This window comes from Macrosteles quadrilineatus, unplaced genomic scaffold, assembly GCF_028750875.1.
Source record: "Macrosteles quadrilineatus isolate MER2022 unplaced genomic scaffold, UCM_ALF_1.0 Scaffold_4__1_contigs__length_99947679, whole genome shotgun sequence".
NCBI classification, from domain to species: Eukaryota; Metazoa; Arthropoda; class Insecta; order Hemiptera; family Cicadellidae; genus Macrosteles; species Macrosteles quadrilineatus.
This window is the reverse complement of record NW_026542597.1, coordinates 52,386,517-52,411,735: the sequence shown is the minus strand read 5'-3', so window position 1 is coordinate 52,411,735 and position 25,219 is coordinate 52,386,517.

Below are 25,219 nucleotides of genomic sequence, written 5' to 3'. Positions count from 1 at the left end.
TAAACGTCTCCAATATCATAGCAGATGTTTTCATAGTTGTAGTGGGACAGGTCGCGGCCCCGGAACTTATTGTCTACGATTACTCTGTGAATCTCTTATCTAGATAATGCACATCTCTGATCTAGAGGCTGCGGCTCATCTGGCCGAGAGATGAAGTATCTGATATTGATTGTGAGCTGAATACCAAACATTAGAATCACTCTATTGCGTTATACGTTGTACTTTGAGAAACTACTTTTGTATTGCATTCGTTCTATGCCAACAGTCTTTTTTATCCTAAAAATCTATCTCAGAAATAATCTTTGATTGAAATCATAGACAACTGAACGAAGCTGTAACTAAGAAAACCCACCGAGAAACCATACCAAATTCATTCAATCATTGGGCAAAATAGCGTAGCTAAAGAACCAGCTGATAGTCCTGAACCAAGATATCTTCTCACCCGTCCTGGTGTCTGCATCGTACTCATAAAATCTAGATCTAATTAATAGACAAACAAAAACACAATTTGAAATCTCTAATATTATAAAACTAGTCAAAGGAATGTGGAGATCTTCAAATGGCCCAAAACCAAACATATTCCGCCGTTAGTTACCAAGATGACTAGGTCCTTTCCACTCTCAGATCCGGTCATAATCGATGTAACGTCTTCACCCAAGTTAAGTTCGTTAAGACGCCGACCTTTATCTCCAATATGATCCCGTATTGTCTGTTTGTTTAGAGAACAACGCGCTGGTCACTTGTCATGCCGATGAGTCGTCGAGATTTGTCAGGGCCTTGGTCAGTTGTGGAGGGAATTCAAAATTCATTCCCACTCTCTTTGCAGACAAAGACAACTAGAGACCCTATTTAGACGTGTGGTGACGTAATGTATGAATGTGATGTTTTAAAATTGTATTAACGTTTTATAATCAATGGGATTTAGGGATTTCACATGTGCTGCGTTTGAAAAATGATAAATAAAATATACCTGAAGGAGCTGGTTAAAGAGGGAGCCTATTTTACACTTAAATTTCAGCACCGAATGAAGTGACAATGATTTAACCAACCAAGTGTCAAAAGACTAAAATTTAATTTAATGGTTTTAACTACACAACACCACCCGTTTTCACATCGCTACAAAATACACAAATAGGTCTGCTTTTTTTGCCCCATATAAAATCTTGTAAATTTTAATAATGGAATATATATGGGGAAATACCAATATCTGTGACGCAGTTAACAAAATGCATACTAGAGATTAAAATGTCTCAATCCGTCAATGTGATCAAGTCACCGATGAAAGGTGACCCGTTTCAACCCATCAAAGGGGTAATCCTCAGACGAAGAACCCCTTTGGTGGGTTGAAACCGGTCACCTATCATATATGATATTACATTGACGAATTAAGGTATTTTAACCTCTAGTATTAATTTATATTGTGATCAGGAGAAAAAAAAGCAGCAAAATTTAGCAAAATGCGTATATTGATTAAGTTTTTCTTCGTTAAATCAAATAACAATACAGTATCAAAGTATTACTTGGAGAACTGCCAATCGTATTAATAACCCCCAGCTAGCATAACTCACCGCTGCATTTTCTTTTCTCTTGTAGCGTTTCCCGAGGATCACAAGACAGAAAGTCCATTATCCCCGGGATACATTAGCGGATCTCGCCATACAAGGAGGTTTGCAGCAGGACGTTCATTCATCAAGTGATTTACACTGCTTGTAAGCGCCAGCTGATGGAAGCATTTGCACACTGTGGAATCAGGGTCAGTGTTACTATACCGTTTATTTTACTTGCCCAGTTAAGTGTTTTGACTAGTAATACTATTATTACCATATTTTCAATTGATATGATGAGTACGTTATGAGTAGAGAATGATAAAGGGATTTAGGTACGTAGATACTTTGCGTAGCTTTGTTACTGATTTGAAACAGCTGTTTATTTAACCAGGGTAATTGATCAATAACCCATTGTATAAGGACACTTGAGTCTAGTTTCAAATTACTGAGCCACATAACTTTTCTCAAGATAGAACCGGCGACCTATTCTTACTGGTTTCAGTATTTATTGCGAGCCCTATTTCTGATACAATTCCTAATTGTATTGTTTGTATGTGGGGCTACATGAAAAATAAGTATCTTTCTTATATGGGGTCAGATACCAGTATTTTAACTAATCACTATTTAGGACCGAGTTAACTGAATACCGCACACTTTTCTCAGCTTTTATTTTTGAGGTATTTTAAAATTATCGTCTTAAAAAGAAACTTGAACCTTACACCACCAATCGAGTACATCATCGGTAAAACGCCATAATCGAGTACATCATCATCAGTAAAACGCCCTAATCCACCTGATGATTAAGGTTGTTTGAAGTAATATTGACCAGAGGAATGTTGGTTTCGTAGTGTACCAACATGCCGTAGTACTTTAACCAACATCCACCCTCATATGACAAATTCAGTAGTCAAACAACAAAATTGCAAAAAAATGTTGAAAAAAAACACAAAATGGAAAATTGAAAGATACTCAAATCCGAGTATGGATGTCTGCGCACGTGCGACTTGAGCCTATTCCGACTGTGGGAAATGACACGCACATTGCTGGGCTGATTGTATCCCGGGGGCTCATCATGGACTCATCAGTGAACAGAACAGTGCGATGGTCAAAACAAAACTACGCCCTGCAGCACAGCTGACTGTGGTGCCGGCGCCGGGGGCCGCGCAAACCCCGTAACTTGACAATATTTGGCGGGTAATTAGATGAGCGGTGTGTGAGAAAAATTCAAAGTATATGGTAGTTATAATTTGGCTGAGCGTAATCGAGACACTGCCCTCGTATTATGCGAAATAGTAGAGATAGTGCTTTAAACAAAGAACTAACTATAAATTAAATACACTTGTCATGATGACGAACGTCATATTGAATCAACATTTTGAAGCAAGTTCGTATTTCACTATGTTTATTGAAATTACTGTGATTAGGGCTACTATATTAAATATAGTAGCCTATAGATTAAAGGATACATTTTTAAGTTGAACGTATTATTTAACAATAGTACCCTTGTAATACTCACGCAATAATAGCGTAAAAATTGTCTTTGCGACACAAGTAGAAAAACTTCTACCAGTTTTTTAAATGCCAATTATGCGAGTTCCTTATACTACTTTACCTACGATCGTTTTTTAATTGCTTCATTACCTTACCTACTTCATTACTCTTGCTGTTATGGTTTTCTGGGAATATGTGCTGCTAGCAGCGTAGTTCTTACCATAATTACTGTTTTAGGTAAAAATATGCAAATATTACATATTTTAGCAATACCGTACTGAATGTATAGAAACAGTTCATTAACAACATCAAATCTAAACAATCCAAATAATGCGTCTTAGATTATTATTACCAGTGAACTATAATAAATAAACAGTTTTGCAAACATATTATTTTCTCATTTTCCAAATCTTCAATAAACCTTCCTGCAACTGTTTGGTTACAAGTAGTTTAGTTCAAATAGGTTAAGAAAGTAAAATAAAAATCTATGTAAAATTTAAGAGTACCTTTCGTTTTCTTCATAATACCACAATCTATTATCTATTATATTATTAAAGTGATACAATCAAATTTTATGTAAACGTTTAAGGCCATTTACCAAATAAAAATATAGGCATATGTCACATCAAAATGAAGCTTAGAGTGTGTAGATTTGCCGAAAAGTATTGATATGGACGAATTTCCTAAGGGCTCTGCCCCACAGGCCAATTTCCAAAGGGCTACACCTGGCATGCTTTCAAAGTTTGCATGATTTAATTTAATTTAGTTAATGAAACAGCTGGTCAGTACAATGAACTGGTCTTTGTTTATTTACTCGAAAAAGATGTTTGTGTTGCTTTATGTAGATTTAGGAGGGTTATGTTTGGTTTCAAAGAAAGGTTGTATACGTTTTGTAAAGTATTGCTCAAAGTTTCATTTTGTAATTTATATAGTGAGCTACATGTAAAGAGGCTTGACTAAAGTTGAAGAATTATGGTAAAACATGTCATTAGTGAAGCATCAATATGAAGCAATTGATGCTGTTGCTACACTAAGGTATGTTGACATATACTTTTGGATCTATTAACATAAAAAGTAGGAGTTTGAAAGTATGTAGGTTTACACTTTTAAATCAGTTTATATTTTCAAACTAATTCATAGAGTTGCAGTATTTTAAAACACACATCAGAATTACTTTAATAGCTCTCTAGGTCACATTTTCTTCCCGTTGCAAAGCACGGGTATTGCAGCTTGTTCCAAAATATAATGGATACGCCAGCCGCAAATAATGCTTTAAAATTGTAAATATACAAAATTAAGTTGATCACATCACAACTCAATGAAGCCAGAATGACCATATTCGCACAACAGTAATGAGAAACACGTTAATGTAAACTAGCTGACAATCGATCAGCTGTTAAAACAACATATCGGCGCTCGGTGGCTGAAATCGAACATGTAGCCGGTATGTTTGGCCTTGAATTTGAACTATAAAACTAAACAATACAATAGGGCTGTTGGCCCCGAAACTATAGTCATTATAAAAGACGACTTGGATATGAGGACGTAAACAAAGTATTTAACCTATTATTATTATTATTATTACTCATTATCAATCCAGGAGGCAAATATGGATAAAATAAAAATAAACATACAGTATAGGCTAACATTGATTATATAAATAGAAAATGTGTCATTGCCTTTAAATGCTTACATTGAGCCTAGATCTCTATTATCATAGACTATAATAGTTTATGTGCTTGCATTAGCATACTTGTTTTAAACTATAAATATAATGTAAAGATGTGAATAATGTAATGATATTTCTGTGTTGGGTAATGATTTAAGACGTATATTTTATGGTTTATTGAAAGGTTAGAGAGCTTAATTATTTTTCTCCACAAGCAGACAACTATAGCTTAATTGAATAAAGGTCGATGTCATGATTTTATTGAAATAGACGTAAGGCTCGTGAGATATTTCATCAAATTATGTTACAGTTACCAAAGAAGCCGTACAAAAATAAGAAATATTAAAATGTAATCTATAGCAACCCATTATCCTCCTCAGTTACTTGTTCCTCAGTATGTGAAGGTACAGAGGTAGCGAGAGCGTGTCTTATCTTCGGCATGCCAGGAGCCTTCAGCTAGTTGCTGTTATTGTTAGGCACTAAAGCAACTGTTAGATACGGTTAAACAAACTTGAGTTGACTCCAATAAGACAATGGTTCTGTATGTTGTGCAATACACGCACACCTACTTAGCAAATCGCAGTAGGGTGGTCGAGCTTTGGTCAACGAAGAAATTGTTTGCTTACCTCTTTTCTGCTTGTTAAATTTGACATTTTTCATCCTTTTTTGTGAAAAACGTTTGCGTGCTTTTGTTAAACATAGTGTACTTGGTTATTTTACAGCTAATTAGACATTTGAGGACTAAATAGGAGTAGTGAATGCTTAGAGATGTTTATCGTCCAATTTACAAATCAAGGATAATATCAAATTTAGGCTTGTGAACACCCAATTTCCCTTTGTAATCCATTCATAGGTTTTGGGAGGTTTCATATTTGTATATGATCATTCCTACCGCCACTAATATAAGTTAACAAATCCTAATTTAGTTTTATGCGTGACCACAGTAAGAGTTTGATTATTATTTATGTATGGTACAGCTATACAATAATAGTATCGAGTGCTAGCATAAAAGCAATTAGGTGGACTGACAATATCTCGATCAACATCAGCCTTGACTTTATCCCAAGTCGTGATTGGAGATAGCAAGTAAGCGATAGTTTGGTTACTACTTCGATTGTCAGTTTATATTCAATGCTATGTCTGAGGAAAATGTCAAAAGAGCTATATGTATGCTGTAATTTGCATTATCGTGAAATGGAATCTAATAAATAACGATTATTTTTACACATAATTTACTTTGGATAATGCAAGATGACTTTTTATCTCGTTTGTGTTTTATATTTAGTTCCGTTGGAAGGTGCTGATGTCTACTGAATGTTCTTCATACAGGGGATATTTTACATTGTGCACTTAATTTTAAATACTTTAGAAGTCTATCAATAGATTTTAATACATGATTTTATTTTTAAAACAATGTTTATGCTAGAGAAATGAGAAAAATCGTTAAAACACGCTCTACATATACCAAAAGAAAACTCACCTTAAAATTGACACCCTATAGACCTTTAAACCATTCTTTCTAAATAAAATATCAATATGACTGTTTACGAAATAGTTTGAAAGATATTGTAAAGATTGATCGAAATCATGAAAACTCCCTTTTATTTACACTAGTCCAGTGGTCGAAAACTCGACCAAAAATATATAATGTGCAGACTTCTCTATTTTCACCTCACGCTGTAAATACAACATATGATTGAAATTTCTTTCATATGTTGTTGATTTTTGTTAATATTTTGTTGTTATTTCGCCACCAGCTTAAATTTCCCCCATAAAGCCCATGTTATTTTTTATATTTAAAATTCATGTTCATTGTTTTTTGTAGCATATTTTAATTTATTTAGGGATTCTGCACATTTACAGGAAAATGTCTTTCAATAGTATGCGTAGATTTTCTCTTCGATGCACGTGAGCTGAGAAAAATGTTTTAAAGAAACATTCTTGCCAGTTAACAACATAGATAAAGCATACTAGTATATTAGTAGATTTCTCATCCTAATGGAACAGCTGAAGCCCGTTTTATTGTTAGTTCTGTCCGGTGCACTGTAGAGGACGTGCTTTGTTTACAATATGGTTCTTGTTATTTCAGTCATTCAAAACCTCGGTTAACCAAATAAAATGATCTAATCATAAACAATAACTAGTCTCCTAGTTATAAAACCAAACAGTAAAGCCCAAATCATGAAAGTAACCCTAAAATAATGGAAACAAAATTTCGTCAACACTAGTGTCACCGGATATGAACTAGACACGAAAAACGAGCTTCGAAATTTACAATGGTATGAGAAGTCTAATAGTACAAATGGCAGGTGATAAATCTAAAGTACTTTAGTCCAATAATTGCTCTCAGATTGTCAAGTCTCAACAGGGTCAACATTTTTGACCCAGAAACACAAAATACTATTACAAACGTGGGTAGAAGTTATATTCAAATTCTTTAAAAGCCAAATATATATTTTAATCCTTTAGAACAATTTTTTTTAAGTTCTATGTTGTGTTATGATTGTAAAATCGCTGACCAATTCAGTCTAATTCGATTACAGCGCTTGTTAAACAAAGCGGCAGTTAGAGGCTATTACAGATCATCAGCCTTGATTAAATCTTTATTAAACGTCCCCTTAGTCGGCTTTCTATACCTATAATCAATTATTAAGTAAGTCAGTAATTAATCTTAGTAATCTAGATGAAAATAAACTATTAAAAAATTATTAGCTGACCATAGTTATAGTAAGGGGTTTGTAGTTTATCATAGTATTTACTACTTTACATTTTGATCTAAATTAGTGACCATACGAACCATCAGTTTTAAAAATACAGTGACGATATGTACATATTCAAGAAAATGTTACCATCGCACAAATCTGAAAATAGTTTATTTAAGTCGTAAATGAGTCACCACAAAAGTGGTTCGTGCCAATAATGACTGAATGAAACCTGTGTTAACCACCAGCTGATGGACCAAAACGATGCTGATAGAGTCATAAAGGTGTTCATGCATGAAACATCAATTTGACCTTACGAGCGTGGGTCAGCTCACCTTGACCCCGGTGTCGCGGGAGTGTGGCACTAGGAACAGAGGAATAGGAACTGTGTCTGGAACAGGGGACTAGGAACTGTGTGCAGAACAAGGTAATAGGAACTGTGTGTGGAACAGATGAATAGGTACTGTGTTTGGAACAGGGGAATAGGAACTGTGTCTGGAACAGGGGAATAGGAACTGTGTGTGGAACAGAGGAATAGGTACTGTGTGTGAAACAGATGAATAGGTACTGTGTATGGAACAGGGGAATAGGAACTGTGTGTGGAACAGGGGAATAGGAACTGTGTCTGGAACAGGGGACTAGGGACTGTGTGCAGAACAGGGGAATAGGAACTGTGTGTGGAACAGATGAATAGGCACTGTGTGTGGAACAGGGGAATAGAAACTGTGTGTGGAACAGGGGAATAGGAACTGTGTGTGGAACAGATGAATAGGAACTGTGTGTGGAACAGATGAATAGGCACTGTGTGTGGAACAGGGGAATAGAAACTGTGTGTGGAACAGGGGAATAGGAACTGTGTGTGGAACAGATGAATAGGTACTGTGTGTGGAACAGGGGAATAGAAACTGTGTCTGGAACAAGGGTTTAGGGACTGTGTGTGGAACAGGGGAATAGGAACTGTGTGTGGAACAGGGTAATAGGAACTGTGTGTGGAACAGGGTAATTAATAGGAACTGTGTGGAACGGGGTACTAGGAACTGCAAATGAATCAGGGATAAAGGAATTGCATTTGGAATAGTGCGTTTTGAATTGCTTGTAGGACATGTAATTAGAAATCAACAGTAGAGCAGGTAATTCAGAATATATGTTAGAAGTTGGAACTACAAGAAGACCAGAAAAATATGAGGATCAGAGAATCAAAAGCTACATGTTGAACAGTGAACTAAGAACTGAATTAAAGATTTAAATGAATATTTGTAACTGAACTGTAACTGAATGTGGAGAGAGGAAAGCTATGAATGTACGGTACGCATAAGAGTGGAATTGAATTTAGTAAAATTCAAGAGTGAAACTGGGAATTTAAGATAAAAAAGACAGATTTAAAACTACAGGCATCAGTGGGTCATATTTCTATCTGGATTTTTTATAAAGGTAAAACAATCTCTAGGAGTAGGAAGCTCATTTCACGATATTCGTGCAATATATTTATGTCCTTACATGTCCGTAATTGACAGATTCATGTAAGAGTGTAAGCTGGACTTGAGAGAGACTGCAACACGACCACTAAAAGCACAGTTACTGATGTAAATTTTAAGTTAAAACTCGACCACAAATCTCAGCTCTCGCTTCGCCTTGTATGGAACACGGTTGGCATCTGCTGAGGACCGTGGTGTGGACGAAATATTACCTTGTTAAAGCAGGAAATAGCGTCATACATTACGTGAATTTAATGTTAAAGTTATGTTGTATTTCAAGTCGCTGTTACAAGTTTAATCCTTTTTAACTTTTTTCTTGCGTCAGACTTAACGGATTTTCTTAGACGTCAACACATACAACTGAACTCGTACAGTATTTTCTTGTACTTTTAATAATTATTTAAAAGTACTTTAAAACTGAATGATTGTTATGTATTAAATTAGAGACGAGTCTTGCATTGATAAGCCCAGTTAGAAAGTTATTCGCCAAATACAAATATATTTCAATTCACTGGTTGTAAAATGGGGAAAATGAGGATTATAGAAGATATTTTAAACTTTAATATTTATTTCACATTTAAGCTTTTACAAAAATTTCACATTTGAGACCTAAAAGTAAGGCCATCACGATATTTTCATGTGTTTTATGTTTGTTTCTCTTTTTGAAATTCGTCTAAATGTAATGTATGTGTTTTGAAAATTTATATTTTTATAATTAGTTAATCCTTTATATAATAATTTTTATTTTGAACTATAATAAAGAGTATTTCTTTTAGTTTCACAATACATAATCAAAAACAATTTCTTGCGAGCCCTAGAAGACAAAGTCGGACAAATCTGTTCAAATATTGGAACCTTCACGTATTTTTTTGTATGCAGGAAAAATTATACTTCCTGTTGTGTGGTTATAAGATGAGATTAGTAAATCAGTCTCATATTATACAATGTCCGTTATGACCGGACCCCCCAATGAATGACTACTTGCCACTGCAGTAGTGTAGTATCGTTGCACTCCGAGGGCGAGGCCGAGGCCGCCCAAGGCCGCAGTCCGAGTGACTCAGTCGTCGACCCATACATGGCGACCTCAGGATCTCTAAGTTTACGTGATTGCACAAACTTACCACTGCTATCTATATGTATAAAGAAAATGGGCGAATACTCATTAATTGTACGAACTAGGTTAATACTGTTAATACTGTTATAACTGTTCAATGAAATGGCGACCATACATAGTAGGTATTTTAAGCCAAGTATGAATGGAGATGAGTGTAGGATAAGTGGCGCGATCTTGTAGTCTTGTAAGTGACTAAGGCCGACATTCCTTAGACACAGCTGTTAATTAATAGCCCATACAGCTAATATAAGGGACCTACAGTTTATAGTGCAATCCGAACCACATTTTCCCTTGGTATATACGAATTGGTCTAATTATCAGTATAGTACTGCGGATAGTCGTAGTACTCACTCGTGCGGACGTTAATCCACACCAGGGAGTATTGCATCCACAGTGCATGCCTATAAATAGGTATTTACACATTTTGACAAATCCGGTACCTAGCTTTCTAATCCTGTAAATTTGATTTATTTTATCTTTCTAATAGTTTTGTTGACTATGGATGGAACTAGACATTCAATCCAATGTTAAGATTCAGTCAGATTTAGAATTGTGCGTATGAAAATTACTTATTTCTGTAGAATACGCAAATTTCTATCCAAGTTAAACTGAAAGGATAACTTATTACTAACTATAGCAAGTTTTATGACATATCAACCATCAACAAGTAACATAAACTAATTAGTAATAAAGATTTTATACATTAGTACTATCTGAGAGTTGTTCTACAAAAATTATATTCGATTTTAATTAAAAATTGGTCACATTTGGTCTATAAAGATGGGATGTTTACTTCAGTTTCCAAAAATTTAATAATGGTGCAGTAGTTTGTATCCAATCTACTGTTCCTATGTATGTTCTAGAGTATGTTCCTGTACAAAATTACAGTTGTTGGTTTGGTATTCAGAAGTCTGTTATACTACTGCTATACTGTTCGATGAATTATAAAGCGTTTCGCCAAACTTTATTGAAAATTGCAAACACGACATATTCTAATAAATAGTAAAAGAACCTTAACTTAAAGGTCAAGACTTCTTAGAGACTGAAGGACTTGCCAGTGCTGAACTAGAGTTTCTTATACAAATTGACATCGCATGGATCTTTCCTAACATAATTAGTAGTTTGGTGTAAAAACTATATTTGACCATTGTGCCTGTTTACCTTATATTTTTAAACAATGATGATTTTTCTCGTAAAACAATTAATTAATTCATGTAACACCAAATATTTACTGGGGGTTAATATCGTCACTTGTTATTAATTAATGGTACTGCCACAGCTGCAGACGTTAAACACTCAGAGAAACACAACACGACAACATGCAGGCCCACTTTGATTAACAGCGCGAAACAACAAAAGAAGCTGGCAGCCAGATGTCTGCATATGAGACATTGTGTGCTATAACAGTCATTAAAATGACGGTCATTTGACAGAGAACTGTTCCCGCGACTATCAAATGATGACCTCACGCTGCCAGTGAACCAGTGCTGCGCCGTTCCCACAGCACCAGCTGGCAAAGAGATGGGATAAATTGTAAAAAAAACATAATTATCATCATCAATCTACATTGAGACGCCACCTAGGTGTATTTTAACCAAAACATGAGCGAAGAATGAGTGTAGAATGGAGCGAGATGCCTTGTGTAGCATTGTTACTGACTGACCACCTGTTTCTAAGCCAGGACCATTTAACAACACTACAGAAGGCGTCTCACTTAATTCTACACTCATCCTTCACTTATGTTTTGGTTAAAATACACACCTAGGTAGCATCCTTATCTCCACTGGTAATATAATATAACTTATTAAAAGGCCAATAATTAAGGAGAGAAGTTTTGAACCATCGATAAGTTTTTTTCTGGATCGAACCGGCAACCTATATCGTAGTCGAAAATATAAACAAATTATGTTACGTTTGACGAAATGTTAATTACTGTCCGTCTTACCTATATACTACATTAGCCTCAATTGAGTTATATTTATACAACTTTGTAATCAATACCGTTTACGGAAAAATGTTAGTGCCTTTTGATATTTTTACAGTAGTTCAATTTATAGTTTTTGTAGATCAATTGTTATTATGGCTCACTGTAACTTGTACAAAGCAATGATTTTTTTTTATTATTTTATAACAATATTTAACTTATTTCGGGAACAAGCAATAAGAAAACGGAGAAAAACAGAATAATTCATATTTATCGGATAAATAGAAAATGTAAAAATAAATTAAACTTCCTACAACTCACCTTGCACTTAGGGTGGTTTAGGATTAGCAAATAACATCTTTTTGAACTATAACGTTATCTATGTTGAGTTAGAATATGTTTAAATTCAATTGAATTCAAATAATATTTTATTCCCTTCGATTTCTCCGACTCATAGATAATGCATTGACTGTAAAAGTCGAACCTTGAATCTGCACCCGATATTTAGATCCATTATTAGCATTCAGTATCGATCCCTGATCCAGATTCTGACTGCCACTTGACCTTTGACCTCCAAACTGCCCAAATTGATGGAATGTTGAAGCAGATTGGTCATCAAGTCGTTGTTAACTGTTTGTTTTTACGTCCGTCCGTTGACTCACTTGTAGTAATGTTGCAACTAAAAATCCAACCAAGGCCTCGGTTGTTAAATAAATTAAGTATTGGTAATAAACTCGCCCGTTCGAGTAATTTCGGAGTGTTTCAAAACAAAAAACACTAAACGCAATTAAGTTTCAAGTTTGCTGCTATAGAGCGTGGATAATGTCTTTGGTACCAGATGTATTATTGTAATAATAACGTAGAAAAAATTCCTTTTCATCTCTTGGAAGTTGAGCACAAGGTATCCTTCGAGTATCGAGGCCATTGCATTATCTCCAAACCTCAAGAAGAGATATCCTACGGCCCAAGCACTATTATTTTACCTTACGGATTCTATATGAAAATAATACACCTAAAAGTTAACAAAAGTTTTTAATTTCAATTTTTGATTCTCGTATACTTGAAAAACGTAATATAGGTTCTTATATCAATCGTATTGTCGTATACATACTGAACTACGCACTATAGAAGTTTTCGGCATTTTTTTTTCTCTGGAAAGTTTTAGTTGTAGCTTAATTTCATAGTAAATTCACTGAATGAAAAAAATCAAACGAAACTGTATTACAGAATTATTCAACTTTAAGATACTGAGAAATCAGTGGACTTCGGTCCTTGAGTTCTTCAATCAGGTTCATATTGTTAGTAGTTTCCCAGTGATAATGCTATGATTTGAAGGTCCTATCTGAAGAAATCTGTAAAAGTCCTACTTTCCGCAGTGCTGAGACAGGTGATTTTTAGTAATGTAGTAATGAAATTTCGTTTTGCAACTAACAAAATACAAGATTTGCTGTCTTATTCTTCGTCTTTCGTGATGGTTCAGTGGCCGATGAGCTGATTGGGGTTTTCTAGGATTTTAGTTCAGCCTTCAGGTTATGAGCTTTGACAGGAGTTCCGCGCATTACCACTTGAGTAACAACTTATCGCAGCTGTTGGTGGCAGTAAGGCTGTTTGGATATGGGTATGGGCCATTGAGTTTTAGGTATTTATGCTTCTAATTCTAATTAGGGATAGATATTACCCAAGTCCTAGAACAATGAGCTAAACACCCTCTAAAACTCCACGATCAACTCAAGTAAAAAAGTCCTACGACAAGAGGGTGCAAAAACCATCGACGTATGTGCGATGAATGCCTTGTTAGCAGTAAACTGTCATGAGACTAGACCGAGTATATTAGCGTTCTCACGAGAATGGAGAGGAGTCTCGCTGTCTCACGGTTAGCTATAACTCACACAGACAGCTTCTACCACGACCACGTGGGCATATTGCGACTACACCACAGACACCGGGGGAAAACGTGTTGCCTCGCTAAATAGTACTAGCTGTGACTAAATCTAAGTAGACCCTCTATAACCATGTTCAGGTTGCCATTTTTTATGAATTTGGGCGAAGTTGAATTGATCCACTGGCACAGTGTGCTTCTATCTATTCCCATTTTCTGTCATATACACTGACTTTCTAACCAAGCCATGAAATCTTTCGTTGTAAAAGTACTACATACAATCCGTCCATATCACGCTTTGCCGTTTTGTCTCAAAATTTAGGCTATAAGGTAAGCGCCGCAAAGGCGTTAGCACTCGCTTTACACATTATATTTTTCATACAGTTACTATAAAGCATATAAATAATTTGTCTTTCTAACACTGTAAACACGTTTTTATGTTAGGTTGAAACGCGAAACGCTGCACCAGCTGACTGTAGTAATAATATCTTCAAGTGTTGCCAACTTATTTTCAAATGTGTTACGTACGTGCCTAGTAAAATCACGTTTTTTTTGTGGTGTTTGGTTGGAATACTGGTGTGCGGCTTAAGCAAATGCAGCAATTAGCAGATTTCTTTACCATAATCAGTGCAAGGAAGCCCACTTTGTCGGGTGTCTGTAGGAAAACTTGTTTTTACTTAGCCTTTGTGTTTGCTAATACCTTGTTGTGAAGTACAGGCAAACAACGAGTATTTAGTACATTAAATGAACTAAATATAAAAACAGGAACATCTGTCGGCACGATGGTCAGCTGACACCGGCTTGTAGGATGTAGAACCACCCAGGCACCCAGGGAAGATATGGGAGACTGGAATGCGAAATCTGAGGAGACTCCTGCAGTCCACACCCACAGCTGGGGAACATTATCTTGTCTGCATACTGCAGGCTAGGATGTGGACAGGTCACTTTCTGCAAGAGTTAGTCATAGAACTGTGACCTCATTAATCTATAGCTCTTGTTATTCCTTACAATTCTAAAAGGATGCGTAAAGGGTTAATCTTTGTGTTATTTCCTCTACAAAAGATCTTATTACTATCTAACTTCATTTTGGTTTAAAGCATCATTGGTGCTCCAATAAGGGGTACAGAATCGATTCCAGGCTCGAACCAACAACTTTTAATATGTAAAGTTGTATGGGAAACAAATGGTTATCCATTGTAAAAGCAAGCTAATTTTTCATTTCTTATGGATGGTGATTTTTTACTGAAGAGCTATGTACAAAATTATATTCTCCAGAAAGTTATGTTGATCACATAGAAACTTTGAACATTTCTACATATTATGAAAAACATAATAACTCGTTGACAATGATGTAGCATGAAGTCCCCGGATTCTTCCGTTCTTTAACTTGATTTTGTTGCATATCAAAGGAGTAACTAATTCTTTCAAGTTTCAAGTTTAAAGCGACGAAATTTAATTGCCATTTTTACATTAGTTTGGCCATTGATTATACACTAAGGGATACTTAAGGTTAATTTAATGATGCCTAAGGTTAAAAACCCTATCTTCAAGGATATGGTATTGTGAAGTGGAAATACTGTAATAAATTCAGTGCACCATTTTTAATGATTGATTTTTAAAATGTTGCTGGTTGAGCATTGAAAGCACAACGTATCCAGTAATGTTGTAAATTGTGTTAGGAATGTTGTTTTGCCAAAAACAGACATCGGAATCCCTGCAACAAAAGGAAATTTGCAAATATTCGGTTGAAACTCGATCTCCGTGCGTGGGAACAAGGTCGAGAGTTCAGCTGTAGATGTTATCAGTGTCATTGAGAAACTGTCTGATAGTGATCAGCTGACTGTGGCAGAGGTAATGTGCTCGGCCCGCGAAACAAACCACTAAACACTCGGCATTGATAACGATAACAGCAAACTTTACAATGTATATGGTTCCGGAGAGGATCAAATCTAGTATGGCCTTAGGTGGGAAAACGCAATGATATTGATTTTATTTTAGGTCCGTTGTGTGTAACTGAGTGGTCATAGTGCTCGTCTATTGATTGTAAGAGTTTTTATTCAATCCTGATAAAGTGTGAAATTCCTTTATGGTGCGAAATTCTTTCTTAGTTATTAGACTTAGACTTTTAACCATGTTTTTAACAGTTCTTGCGAAACTGATTTTCTTTGTTATTAACCTTTTAGTAAATAATTCTGGCCGAAAAACAAGCTGATCTTAGTGATTTAGGATACACAGGCCTTAATCATTTTACGCATAAATTGCCTTAATCTTCAGCTCAAAACAGTACAGTAAGTGCGGACATGTCTTCACAATGAGTACTCGTAAGCTTTATAATATTTTGTGGTTATTTTTTTCGTTTTTGAACAAAATGTGTTCCTTGAGCAACAACATTGTTCTTGAATTGGAAAGGATAGCGTTCGTGATAAAATCTATACTTATAAATATATCGAATTAAATGAATAGAACACAAGATTCGTCAACTCTCTCTTCAGTCTTGTTTTGAACAAATGAGAACTCTCCAGGCTTTTTAGTCTCTCAGGAAGAGCGTTAAGGAACCCGACACCTGCTTGAGAAGGGAGTTTCGCAAACGCAGCTGTGCGGTGTTGGACAGTGCGAAAATCGTCCCTTGCTCTAGTTCCATAGCTGTGGATAGCATTGCCTTGAATTGGTAAGTGTTGGAAACGGCAATAAACCACAGTCTCCAAAATGTAAAGGGAAGGTAGGGTCAAGATTCCAAGCTCCCTGAAAGCAAGCCTACACGTCTCTCTTTCATGTTGACTTAAATTTGCAATTAGTCTGATGGCTCTTTTCTGGAGTACAAACACCCTTTCAAAATCTCGATTGGAACAACCACCCCATAACCTAATTCCGTAGGTAAGGTGGGGGTGAACAAGGCCATAATAAGCCATGATTAGAACTTGTTTTGTGCAGGTCTGTTTGAGATTCCTTAAGGCAAAAATACCTTTTGTGATTTTGGAGCAGAGGCTATCAATGTGATCTTGCCAGTTCAGCGCCTTATCCAGCTGCATCCCTAAGAACTTGATAGAATCAACCTCCTCTAGAGAGGTGTCATCTACCATTACTGTGGGTGTAGACTCATCGTCACGGTGACGAAGTGCAAAATGAATGTAACATGTTTTTGATTTGTTCGTGCTTAAATTTTCGGATTGGAACTTTTGAATGCAGGCGTTCAAGTTGATGAAGCTTTCAATTTCAAGGGTTTCTTGGGAATTTGATTCAAAATAGAGAGTCGTGTCATCTGCATACTGTATGATCTTCCCACTGTTCATTGAGGAGTGGATGTCATTGACATAAATCAGGAACAAAACTGGACCAAGGATTGATCCCTGCGGGACACCTTGGTAGACCCTTGAAGTCTTTGATTTACCATCCGACACCTGTACATACTGAGTCCTACCAATGAGGAATAATTTCAGCCAGAGAAGGGGCACCCCGCGGATGCCACTTAGCTCCAGCTTTTGTAACAGGATGTCATGATCCACACAATCGAACGCCTTAGAAAGGTCGATAAAAACACTTAGTGCTTTTTTGCGACTCTCTAGTCCCTCGAGGACATCTTCAATTAACTTATTTACCGCATCAATGGAGGATTTTCCCGGTCTAAATCCATACTGATTCTCTGAGAGAATATTATATTTATCCAAAAAATGTTGTAGCCTCAAAAGAAAAACTCTTTCAAAAATCTTACTCAGAACTGGCGAGATTGCAATTGGGCGGTAGTTGTTTGAAATTTGTGGATCATCTTTTTTGAAAATTGGAATGACTTTTGATGATTTTAATGCAGATGGGAAAGTTCCAGACTGAAGAGAAGAGTTAATTAATTTTGTTAATGGGGTTAGAATAGGTAAATATACTTGCTTTAGTACCCACACTGATATGCCATTAATGTCGTCAGATCTTTTAGCTGAGAGGTCATGAATGATACGTGCCACCTCGATTTCGCTGGTTGGGGATAAAACTAGGGAAGAGGCAGGGCTGTGCCAGTGATTTTTATTTGATGGCATTCCTGTTTTTAAGTTTGTATTTCCTTTCCCAACAGACAGGAAAATGAGTTAAATTCATTTGCTACAGCCTCTGGGCTACTTGTCAGGTTCCCATTGACATTGAGTGTGATTGGCTTACATTTTCTTTTATTGTTTTTCATGTTGTTTATAATATTCCATGTGGTTTTGGAGATATTCTCTGAATTTATAATTCTTTTGTTTATATCGTAGGCTTTCGCTGCTTTTATAACATTTCTGTAAATTTTCTTGTATTTTTTGAAAAACGTTTTAAATTGTTCATCGTTTGTTGTTCTATTTATCTTTGAGAGAAATTTTATTTTTTCTCGTGATACAAGAATACCACAAGTAATCCAGTGTTGTTTGTATTTTTTTGCTTTTGTTTGTTTTCTTTTAAATGGACAAGTGACATCAAGATGGTAAATCAGTGTTTTGTGAAAACAATTAAAAGCCTCATCGGACGATGAAACGCCGTCTACAAAATCCCAATTCTCAATGGAAAGATTTCTTTTTTTAAAGTGATATGCTTGGGCGGAAGTCTCTTTTTGTACTTATGGATGGGAGATCTAGTTCTGGCAAGCAAGTTCTTATCACAGTTTCTTGTGCAAAGTGATCGGATATTGCTGTTTCAATTAGGTACTGTGACAAGGCTGTTGGGCACGTTAGTTATGACATTATCAATTGCGGTTTTGGATGTGGCTGTGACACGAGTAGGAGAGTTCACTGACCATTGGAGTGAGTAAGTCCTGAGGATGTCCTGAAACGGTCTGGTTACACAGTCACTTATTCTAAGAATATCTATATTAAAATCACCAGTGATAACAAAGAATTTTCCCTTGGATATTAACCTATGTAAAAGATTATCAAATTGTTCTAAGAATACATCTACCTGACTATTGGGCGATCTATAAATACCTATTACTACAACATTGCCAATTTTGGTAAGATTAATTTCAATTCCACTAATTTCAAAATGTCGATCAAGGGCAGAATTATTTAGAAAAAGAGGTTTGTACTTAATACCATTTTTGACAAAAAGTTATACACCTCCTCCCTTGTGATGTTTTCGTTGATAAGACTCAGCAAGCTCATAATTATCAATTTTAAAGAATTCTAAGTTATTGTCAGTAAAACCGAGTTCGGAAACTATAAAAATTGAAGGCTTTACCTCATTTGTCAGTAAAGATAATTCATTTTGTTTATTAGTAGCAATTTGTGCGTTTTGGTGCAAGATCTTACATTCTAATTGGGACTCGATGTGGTTGCGTGCCCCAGGGGCGTGAGACATTTTCCTAAAAAATAATTACAGTCAATGAGCGAGTTGTCGGGTTCTTTACGCTGCTGGGCTGAAGTGTGTTCTGGTGAGACCGAACACTATGGTGTGGTTGCCAGCGTCGGGTCCTGAGCGTAGAGGAGGAAACTCATTCATTGATAGGTTGAAGGTGGACTCTATGGAGGAACTATTGATGTTATGGGGCTGGCTTTTGCTAGGTGACTTTGCTGATGATGGAGAAGTGTGTGAAAGTTTTGGTGAAGTTTGGGATGTAAAATCAGGGTATGGTTCAATGAGAGATGTTGTGTTACATGAGACTTCTGTGGCAACGGGAGTACTTCTCTCAGCAGATGGAATATATCTTCAAATTTCACATGCAGTTATTAAAGAAACATCTGCTAAAATTGGTGCTGGGGTGCATGACTGGCTCTTGGGTTGCCAGATGAACTTGGCGAAGTAACTAGCTAAACGCTGTTTACCACGTCGGCTGTAGTGGAGTCCATGTCTCGTGAAATCTTGCCTTGTAAGAACGGAGTTGACATCGTGATAAAACAGTTTGAGTGGTCCACTATAGTTTTTTATTGAATTTTCCAGGGTGTAGTTGCGGAAGTAGATGTTGTTGTTGAGTGAAGTGTCATCGTAACGGTAAGGCACACTGTTTATTAGAATGTTAGTTTTGAGTTCGAGCGAAAGGAGTGATTGTATTCCTTGTGAAATCGTAAGCTGGGACGGTTCTTTGTAGTGGAGATCATTTGTACCAGCCAATATAATGATTAGGTCATCTTCATTAAAATCATTCACCATACCAAGCCCGTCTCAAATCACATGCTTCAGTTTGGCGCCTGATTTAGCATATACAAAAACGTGATAGTCCTGCTCTAACTCCGCCAGATATTTAGCAAACTCTTTTCCTTGGCTGTCGGCTAGTATTGTAACTCTCTTCCTTCTTGTTGCAGAACTTACAGGTGGGTGAGTCTCACATGTTACTGGCACAGGTTTGGGTGTTGCCGGCCTATGAACCTGAGCTTGGACTTGAACCAGGTGACCACAAGATTCAGATGGCGGTGAGAGATCAGTTGTTCCAAGAGCCGCGAACCTGTTGTTTACAATGGTCGAGTGCAATTGATCCGGTGTTGTACCCGGAGTTTTACTCGGTTTAAAGGGTTTTTTAGGTGTGAAGAATATTTTGTCTTCAGATAAGGTCAAAGATGGCAATTTGTTTTTTTCTATCTCTTGCAAACGAAGATTGTCAGATTGAATTACATTTATTATTTCATTTTTATTCTTTATTTCTTCTTTCAGTTGACTCAGAGACACCTCCATATTCTCAATCTGAAGCTTTAAGTTCTTAATTTCATGCTCAACGTTTTCTTCGTAACTTAAAGAGTTTTCAAAACTTTCTTTCCTTTTACGCTTTTCATTTTCTAGGAGTTGAGTGAGTAGAGTATTTTCTTCCGAGAGCTGTGAAAGCTTTTCTTTTAGCTCAATATAGACATAGACTTTATTTGCACAAAACATTCCATGCAACATAACATAACATAACTTTTAGAATAGGTGCATTGTCAAAATTAAATCCATACATAAAATATTTAACATTAAAGCTTTTAACTTAAAATTAAACACTTAAAAAAATTTCTAAATTGTAGTTCTGTAAAAATCATCAAAAGCCTTTTCAATAAGAAAATTATCTATTGTATCTTTAAATTTGGTTTTGCTTAATGACTTATAGCATGGCGGAAGCACATTGTACAATCTCAGCCCAGCGTACAATGGAGATTTTTCATATAGGGTCAAACGGTGTCTGGGGAGTCTAAATATATTTTCATTTCGGGTTTCATACCTGTGATTAAAATGTATTGTTTCTGGTAGCTCATTTTTAACTGAATCTATGTAATTTAATAATTCTAGAATATACAACCCCGTTAATGTATGAATTCTTAAATTTTGAAAATGTTTCTTACAAGAACTGCGTGGATGAGAGTTGGTAATAATCAGAATAATTCGTTTTTGTAACCTGAATAAAGTTTTAATACCAGTAGCTTGACCCCATAAAATTATGCCATATCTTAACACTGACTCCACATAAGCATGATAAACTACTTTAAGTGTCTCAATAGAAACACAGTCCCTTAAATGTATGAATAAAGATGATATCGACCTAATTTTGTTACTTAAATAATTCAAATGTGAATCCCATTTAACTGCGTCATCTACGTAAACCCCTAAGAATTTATGAGCTTCAACTAAATTAACGGAACAGTTTTCCATATTTTTGTGTCTAGCAGAAAATTTAATAATATTTGTTTTTTCAACATTAAGTATTAACCCATTTTCTAAAAACCATTGCTCCATGTCCTTTACCATACTTTGCAGAGAAGAAAACATTTCAGCTGTATTATTATTTTTGATCAAAGCAGTAGTGTCATCGGCAAAAAGAATTAGTTCTTTATTAATAGCTTTTGGAAGATCATTAATGTAAATAAGAAAAAAAGTGGGCCCAATACTGAGCCTTGGGGAACACCTGTGGATATAATTTCCCATGGTGAATAATGTTTGTTGTTATCTTCTAAAATTAAAGTTCTTTGTTTTCTTTCAGAAAGGTAAGATTGTATTAAAGAAAAGCAACTTCCCCCAATGCCATAATCAATAAGTTTTAGCAACAGGAGTACAGGAGTGAGTGATCCACACAATCAAAAGCCTTAGACAGGTAACAGAAAACACCTGCTGTGGGCTGAGACCTGTCCAAGGCCTCTGCAATCTCATTAACAAACTGAGTAAGAGCAGAAACTGTGCTTAAGTTTTTTCGGAAACCAAATTGTTTATTGTAAAATAAATTATTACTTTCAAAATAATTAACTAGTCTATAGCTTATTACTTTTTCAAATATTTTAGAAAAATTACTTAATACTGATACTGGACGGTAGTTATTAATATCTGATTTTGAACCTTTCTTAAAAACGGGAGAAATTTGGGAGTACTTGAGTTGATCCGGAAAAATACCATTCTTTAAACACTGATTTATAATAAGAGATAATGGTTCGGAGATAATGTCAGCAGCAGATTTGATCAATTTAATTGGGATTTCGTCCCAGCCTACTGAAATTTTGTTCTTTAGACAAAGGATGATCTTTTTTATTTCATCTTTATTAGTGGGGCTAAGATTGCACAATGTAACCCCACCATCACTGCAGTATGATTTTACAGACGAATGAACACCATTGACAGAAGCCTTTTTTACATTCAGATTAATAACTGTATTACAGAAAACTGTTAAAAAGCTTAGCTACATCATCAGGATTATCAACAGTGGTTTGGTTTGTATCATCTTTTAAAATAATTTTGTATCTTTGAGTACGGTTTAAACCCAGTTCATTGTTAACAATTTGCCAAGCTGCCTTAGACTTGTTTTCAGATTTTCTAATTAGGTTATTATTTGAGAGAATGTTTGGATTTTTTACAACTTTGTTAAATATTTTTTTGTATTGCTTCACATAGGATAAAAACTCTTGGTTTCTACTAAACTTGGCATCCAAGTGCAATTCTCGTTTCCTCTTACTGGAAATTCTTATACCTTGGGTCACCCAATTCAGAGTAGATTTATTAGTTTTAGCATTCTTTTTTAGTGATTTAACAGGAAATATATGATTGAAAGATAATAAAAAATTTATCAAAAAACTATTGTAATTTTCATTGGGGTTTAAAGCGGGGTTAAATACAAAATTATTATTAGTGCTCTGTAGATATTTGCAAAATTCATCTGTATTTCTATCAGAGATGATTCTTTTCTTAAAAGAACTATAAGTATTCTTGATGGAATTACACTTGGCTAGCTTAGGGAGGTATATAAATATAGCATTGTGATCAGAAAGACCTAACTCAGTGTTTAACCTGTAATGGCAACTAAACGTTTTGGGTGTGATAAAATTATCCAAACAAGTAAATGAAGTATTTGTTATTCTAGTTGGCTCCTCAAATTGAAAACAAAAACCATTACATTCGACAATTTCTTTAAATCTACTTATGAATGTGTCATTCGTTAAAATGTCTATGTTAAAATCTCCAGTTACAAAAACAGTATTTTTTTTTAATTTTTTCTGTATTATCAAAAATAGAATTTCAAGTCTATCTAAAAACTGTTTACTTATGTTGAAATTTGGTACTGTATAAATAGAAATTAAAATTGAATTAAAATCCACAAGTTCAATAGCAGAACATTCAAAAATAAAGTCTTCATTTAAATTGGAAAACTGTGTTATTGTTACATATTTACAGTTCTTATCCACTAATATGCAAGATCCGCCCCTACAGCCACTTTCTCTTATATAAGAACTAGCCAATTTAAAATTATTGATTGTATTTAACAGAGAGGCTGAATTATGATCTAACCAATGTTCATTAAAAGATATAGCTTTAATATTCAAATTGGCCTCAGATAAAAATAAATTGAGAGCTGAAATCTATCTATAATATTAAAACGAAAGTGGGTTTTTTTATTTCACGATTCTGAATCAACCACTCGACGGATTTTCATGATTTTTGTGTTGAAAGAAAGATAATTTTGAAAACTAGGGAATGTCGAAGCCATAATTTTAGTTTAGGGTCCCAGTTTTTTAGAAATTAAGTTTTAATTTTTAAAAAGTCTAGCAGCCGACGCTAAGATTCTAAACTAGCTTTTGGCATAAAATAATTTGCTTAACATAACAGCTGTAAACATTCAGCGTTTGTAACACAAATTCAGCATTTGAATAAAATTAAAAGACATACTAAGGGTTGACTTATTTACACTATGTGTAATGCTAATCATTGATACGTTCAATCCTTCGATAAGAGGATGACATATTATTTAAATATACATAGGTAAAATACTAGGATGTTCAAAGGATTTTTTTAATAAATCTTTGTAATCTTCGGTTTTTTTGTGTAATATAATTTTTTTTTTAACTAACAGCTGGTTAAATATAAAAATGCTCTGTAGAACTATGAGGTTATTTTATTTACTCTGATTTTGTCATTGATTATAGGAAATAAGTAAGATTAGTAGACCACCGAGATAAATAACACCATCGATGTATACAAGTCGAGGCTCAATACATGAGAGCTGCTCAACTTTTTTTAGGAAAGGGTAGGAAAATCCATTTTTACAAGTTTTAATTCATTTTGGTAGCATTTTGTTTGCAATTAATGTTTTTGAATGCTTAAACTTTGTTTGGATTAGGCCCGGAAATATTGATGTCATAAAGATGGAGATCAAGAATCCTCAGGAATACGATTTTAAATTACCACCACAACCTCAGACGGGTTTATCCAAAGATATACAGATATGAATGACATAGATTGAGCACAACGTCATAATTGACCTAGGATACTGCAATTAGACTAACCATCCTTTTATGAAATCTAAAAAGTTGTTTGGCGTGTGTTTAGTTGTGGTTACGTTTGGAGGCACTGAATATTTTATAGTTTAAATAAATGAATATGGGGAATTACGGTGTACATTGATTCAATGAGGCTGGTTTAATTATTAAGGATATTATAACTGATAACGGCATGGATTATAAACATAGACAATTAATTACGTCACTAGCTTTACTAGCGTGTTTTACGTTTTAAATTCCTTCAACATGTGACCAGTTCTTTTGTTGAATATTGTTGAAATGAATATTATTTTATTTTTGGCTCAGCTGTTTACCAAAACAAACTATATGTTGTTGTTTTTACTTTTCTTTGTTTACACTTATTTATTTAGCAATTGATGCAGTGAAATTGATATAAAGGATATGTGTGGACGATTTGTTTAATGATGTCAGGACACCAACGTTATAATTATGTGTACTGTGAATTTTATTGGACGTTTTCGTTTTATTTTAGGGAGTTTCTATTCAGACCTACTGGAAATTGTGTATAGTATGAGTAATTGTATTGTGTTGATATTGATTATGGAAGAGGCAGGTATGCGATGGAATTGGAAGGTGATATCGTTGACTAGGCATGTACACTTTCTCAATTGATAATTACTCTTTCTACTGTAGGATGCTATAAAATTTGTCTTTATACGTGTAAGCTAGCTGTTCTGATTTACGGTATACACAGTTTTAACTGACTACTCACTACTCCCGTACGTAG